The sequence below is a fragment of the Rhinopithecus roxellana genome, chromosome 10, assembly GCF_007565055.1.
Source record: "Rhinopithecus roxellana isolate Shanxi Qingling chromosome 10, ASM756505v1, whole genome shotgun sequence".
Classification (NCBI taxonomy): Eukaryota; Metazoa; Chordata; class Mammalia; order Primates; family Cercopithecidae; genus Rhinopithecus; species Rhinopithecus roxellana.
This window is the reverse complement of record NC_044558.1, coordinates 139031591-139037590: the sequence shown is the minus strand read 5'-3', so window position 1 is coordinate 139037590 and position 6000 is coordinate 139031591.

Below are 6000 nucleotides of genomic sequence, written 5' to 3'. Positions count from 1 at the left end.
TTCCTTTCTTTCTTCCTCTTTCTTTCTTTCTTTTCTTTCTTTTCTTTCGTTCTTCTTCTTTTCTTTCTCTGTCTCTTCTTTCTTTCTTTCTTTCTTTCCTTTCTTTCCTTTTCTTTCTTTCTTTTTTTTCTTTCTCTTTCTTTCTTTCTTTCTTTCTTTCCTTTCTTCTTTCTTTCTTTCTTTCTTTCTTTCTTTCCTTCTTTCTTTCTTTCTCTCCTCCCTTCCTCCCTTTCTCTCCTTCCTTCCTTTCCTTCCTTTCCTTCCTCCCTTCCCTCCCTCCTCCCTCTTCCCTTCCTTTCCCTTCCTTCCTTTCCTTCCTTCCTCCTTTCTTTCCTCCCCTCCCTCCCCCCCTTCCTCCCTCCCTTCCTTCCTTTCTTCCTTCCTTCCTCCCTCCCTTCCTTCTTTCCATTTTTTTTTTTGACAGAGTCTCCCTCTGTTGCCCAGGCTGGAGTACAGTGGCACAATCTCGGCTCACTGCAACCTTCATCTCCTGGGTTCAAATGATTCTCCTGCCTCAGTCTCCTGAGTAGTTGAGATTACAGACATGCGCCACCACACCCAGCTAATTTTTGTATTTTTAGTAGAGACGGGGTTTCTCCATGTTGGTCAGGCTAGTCTTGAACTCCTGACCTCAGATGATCCACCCGCCTTGGCCTCCCAAAGTGCTGGGATTACAGGCGTGAGCCACTGCACCCAGTCCATGTTGGACCCTTTCTTATCAGGCACAATTCTGACAGGATGCTAGGTTTGGAAGATTCGATGCCTGATCCATTCTGCTTTAGAGAGCCTGTAATAAAATTTTCAGTTCAGCCAATGTGTTTCTCAGCGTTAGTATATCTGTTTAAATTCTTGAAATAATTTCAATTTCTTTGCCAAATTTATGTGATACATTTCTAAATTGGTTTTATTTGTTACGGAGTTTGCCTAGTTTTTGTTGTTGTTTGTTTGTTTGTTTGTTTGTTTTTGCGTAACTGTTATTTTGAATTCTTCATCCAAGAGCTCACACAGCACCATCTTTTTAGGCTCAGTTCCTAGCTCCTCACTTTGTCCAGTTGAGGTGGTCATAATTCCCTGTTTGTTCTTGTTTCTTTTGGGCGTTTGTCCATGGTCTTTCAATGAAGGGCTGGTTTTTGTGTGTGTGTATTTTTTTTTTTTAGACAGAGTCTTGCTCTGTCACCCGAGCTGGAGTGCAGTGGCACAATCTCGGCTCACTGCAACCTCTGCCTCCCAGGTTCGAGCAATTCTCTGGTTTCAGCCTCCCGAGTAGCTGGGACTACAGGCACATGCCACTGCACCCGGCTACTTTCTTTTGTATTTTAGTAGAGATGGTGTTTCACCATGTTACCCAGGCTGGTCTTGAACTCCTGAGCTCAGGCAATCTGCCTGTCTTGGCCTCCCAAAGTGCTAGGATTACAGGCGTGAGCAACCGCGCCTGGTCAAAGGACTAGTTTTTAATTCCAGTTCTGGCTGTCTGGTTGGTTTTGGTTTTCCTCATGTATGTTTGCTGAGAGGATCTATGTAGTTGCCTGTGATGCCCCTTAATCCAAAATTGCCACCTCACTTTCATCAATAGATGGTATCTTAGGCCATCTTTATATAAAAGTAACTTTTTTTCACTTTTTGGAAAACATTTTATTTACCAAAATATATTTGAGAAAAATAATGTTGATTATACTAGCGGATAAAGAAATTGTTTTTCATGTGTGTGTGTGTGTATATATATATATATATACACACACACAGTATACATATATATACACACACAGTATATATACACTGTATATATATACACATACACTGTGTGTATATTTGCACTATATATATATACACACACACACACACATACACACACACACTGTGGAATACTACTCAGCCATAAGAGGGAACAAAATAATGGCATTCACAGTGACCTGGATGAAATTGGAGACTATTATACTAAGTGAAGTAATTCAGGAATGAAAAACCAAATATTGCATCTTCTCACTCTTAAGTGGGAGCTACGCTATGAGGATGCAAAGGCATAAGAATGATACAATGGATTTTGGGGACACGGGGGAAAGGGAGGGAGGAGGTGAGGACAAAAGACCACACACTGGGTACAGTGTACACTGCTAGGGTGATGGGTGCACCAAAATCTCAGAAATCACCACTGAAGAACTTATGCATGTAACCAAACACCATGTTCCCCAAAAACCTATGGAAATAAGAAAGAAAATAAAAGAAAAATGCTGGTGGTTATAAGCTGTGCAAACCTGTGTCTTACCTTGTTCATTCCACCAGCATAAAATGCAGCAACACATGTGTAGTGTTGGCCCTGGACACATCTGCTTGAGACTCAATGTTCAAGAATGTTATTAGGTGAGGACCACATAGGCATCATGAGCGGCTGCAGAGACACCAGAAGAAACTCGGTGCTCACTGTGAATTACACTGTTTACAGAAACAGCCTAGTGAAGACATAACAGCAGATTTCAGACCCACAGGCACACAACCTCGTGTTGTCTCTTAGTAACACAGGGGACATTCTAGAAGGCAAGTTCCTAGATGCCAACCATGAACCAGGCTCACAAGCAAGTCCTTCTAAAGTTAGCAACCTCATCGCTGTTAGGTTAACTTCTTCTTGCATACCCGGCATCTAAAAGAAATGGTAGTCATCGGCCGGGCGCGGTGGCTCAAGCCTGTAATCCCAGCACTTTGGGAGGCCGAGACGGGCGGATCACAGGGTCAGGAGATCGAGACCATCCTGGCTAATACGGTGAAAAACCCATCTCACTAAAGATACAAAAAACTAGCCGGCGACGAGGCGGGCGCCTGTATCCCAGCTACTTGGGAGGCGGAGGCAGAGAAATGGCGTAAACCCGGAGGCGGAGCTTGCAGTGAGCTGAGATCCGGCCACCGCACTCCAGCCTGGGTGACAGAGCCAGACTCCGTCTCAAAAAAAAAAAAAAAAAAAAAGAAATGGTAGTCATCTTCAATCCTTCAGCACAGTGGTCACACAGAACATGCCTCCAGCTCTCCCAGATTCTCCTAGGGCCAGCACAGCTTTTCTGATGCAGATTTTTCAAAGTTCTCCAAACTGAAGAGTAAATCCAAAATCATCTGACTTTCCATGTTGGCGGCCTTTGGGGGCCTTCTGTGGCTGTGCTGAGCCTGAAAGATCATCCCCTAGAGACCACCAGGATCAAGCCAGCGTGGTCATCGGAATGAGATTCTCCATTGCATAGTCTGGAGGGGCATGGTCAGTAGACAGGACAGGGCGTTCACTGGGGGCCAAACAGGCTGCACTCACGTTGGGAGCCTGGATGGGTGTTTACACATTCACACTCCTGAAAGGAAAGTCGTAGTTACTCCTGACTCTGAAACTATACTTGGTGGATGCTGGTTGAGAGGATCAAGCATCCTAGGAAAGAACATGGGAGGATTAGAGCAGCTGAGGCCGTTCTACTCCTGCTCCCATGTCTTGGTTCCTTCATAACAACTCTCTTCCCTTCTTTTTCTTTTTCTTTTCTTCTTCTTCTTCTTTTTTTTTTTTTTTTTTTTTTTTTGAGATGGAGTCTTGCTCTGTCACCCAGCCTGGAGTGCAGTGGCACAATCTCGGCTCACTGCAACCTCTGCCTCCCAAGTTCAAGCAATTCTCCTGTCTCAGCCTCCAGAGTAGCTGGGACTACAGGCACGTGCCACCATGCCCGACTAATTTTTGCATTTTTAGTAGAGTTGGGGCTTCACCTTGTTGGTCAGGCTGGTCTTGAACTCCTGACCTCAGGTGATCCACCCACCTTGGCCTCCCAAAGTGCTGGGGCCACCACACCCAGACCTCTCTTGCTTTCACATGGGAGAATTGTGTAACAGTCCTTGCTAACCTCAACTTCCACCTCAGACGGAGTACTGTATGATTTCCTTCCTCAAATTTGTTCCAGTTCTTGGGCCTCATTGAGGTCACCACCAACCTCTCAGTTTGGGGGATAGTAAGAGTTTAGTTTTGTAACCACAACTCAGTGACAGAAAAAAGGATTTCAAAGACACAGCAATGCTTAACTATGCTCCTTTCTCATCTCAAATTTCTTCCCAAATTACCTAAACCCACGCTTAACCCCTTAAGGTAAATACCTCTCGTATCTCTTCACCTGTCCATACAGAATTCAGAGGCGGGTATGTGTGACTCTAGGTTGTACCAGAGTCCAGCATACAACAGAGCTAAAGGCTATCACTGCCTTTTCTATTTATCTGCCTCATCCAATTCTCTGTGGTCCAGTGCAGCTTATACTACTAATAATAAAAGTAATAATCACTGACTCACTTTTAATGATTGGGTCCACCATCTGTCTGTTTTGCAATGAATGACTATAGCATCCAAACCTTTTTTTTTTTTTTGAGACAGAGTTTTGCTCTTGTTGCCCAGGCTGGAGTGCAATGGTGCGATCTGGCTCACCGCAACCTTTGCCTCCCAGATTCAAGTGATTCTCCTCCCCAGTCTCCTGAGTAGCTGGGATTACAACATGCACAGCTATGCCTGCTAATTTGTATTTTAGTAGAGACAGGGTTTCTCCATGTTGGTCAGGCTGGTCCCGAACTCCTGACCTCAGATGATCTGCCCACCTCGGCCTCCCAAAGTGCTGGATTACAGGTGTGAGCCACCATGCCAGGCCGCATCCAAGCCTCTTTTTCAGGAGCAAGAAATACTACAGTGAACAAAATCTCCCATTGTTAATTCAATGTATAAACTCATGAGAGAAAAGCAAAAAATTTTTAAGGAGATAAATTAGAAAAAAAAAAATGTGCAGACGGATACATGGACAAAAAATTAAGCTATCTAGAGATCTCAAATGTGTGTTAACCTAATACAAGGACTATTAGAGAATACAGGTGAGCAAGAATCACTTAACCCACTTTGTCATGGAAAATGTCTTTGAGGATGTGACAGGTTTGGTAAGAACCAAACAATGAGAAGGTGGTCATTATATGAAGATCCAGAAAAATAATATTATTCAATATAGGATCAGCTGATTGAAGTATTTTGTGAACCGATATGCAGAAAGTTTCCTAGTGTGGACAACACTTATATTAATTATGAGGAAATTAATAAGTGACTTGAAGTAAATAGGTCTGTATTTACAGACGTGCAATAAATTGTTAGTAAAATCAATGAAAGAATAAATGAGAAAAAACCTATTACAATAAAACCATGAATCTCAAATCATGGGATGGAGAGAAATACATATGAGAATACTCTCTGAAGAAGATACTAGAATAAGGAGATACGTGGCTGGTGTGCAGTGGCTCACACTGTAATCCCAGCACTTCGTGAGGGTCGAGGTGGGTGGATCACTTGAGGTCAGGATTCGAGACCAGCCCGACCAACATGGTGAATACCCCCATCTCTACTAAACAATACAAAATTAGCCGGGAGAAATGGTGCGTGCATGCCTGTAGTCCAGCTACTCGAGAGGCTTAGGCAGAAGAATCGCTGTGAGCCCAGGAGGTAGAGGTTGCAGTGGAGCTGAGATCGCGCACATTGACAGGAAGTTTCAAACCCCAGGAGAGATGATCTTTCAAGTATCAGTGTTGTGGTTTCCCTGCCAGGGTGACAACCTGATGATTATGGAAATCTAATTTAAAAACTGCATCTTGTTTTTATTCACTACCCCACAGATGAAAAAACAGTTACTGGTGGAGACAAAATATGTCCAGAGTCGACAGAGGTCACAGAAAAGTTAATTCTGACACGTCTTTCCCAGGAAGTTACTGGTCAGAAGTTTAGAATGGAGTAGACTTTGGAAACAAGGATGGCCATTTGCCTTTGATGGATGGAAGAGTACATGCCCGGATCTAATAGAGTTTGCTAAAGGAACTATCTAGAGTGGCTGAGCCATCTCCACTTCAAGCTATCACTGCTCTGTGAATTACCCACAACACGCCCTTCAGAATAAGAGGGATTTTTAGTCTGCTCTTCCGGTTTGTGGAACGCTGATGCCACGGTGCCCGGGGCATCTTTGCAATCCC